Source organism: Podarcis muralis, chromosome 2, assembly GCF_964188315.1.
Source record: "Podarcis muralis chromosome 2, rPodMur119.hap1.1, whole genome shotgun sequence".
Taxonomy (NCBI): Eukaryota; Metazoa; Chordata; class Lepidosauria; order Squamata; family Lacertidae; genus Podarcis; species Podarcis muralis.
Window position 1 is genome coordinate 78990069 of NC_135656.1, and position 270 is coordinate 78990338.

Consider the following 270-nt stretch of genomic DNA (forward strand, 5'->3'; position numbering starts at 1 on the left):
CAATTCCCATTATCCCTGCCCGTTGGGCTTGCTGGCCTCGTGTACATATAGGAGATAAAGCTCCTCGAGTATTAACATTGCACGTTCACTATACAATAAATTCCAAGGATTTTAAAAAACCTGATGCTTGCTTCCTTGACGTGCGCGCGGATGCCAGGGGTTCTATTGCCCAGAATCAACAAATGCCTCTTGATCAGGGACAAAAATAGCGGAGCAGCGTTTGAGACCTGCTTGCTTTTAAGCAGTGACAAGCAGCCGCCAGGCCAGCAG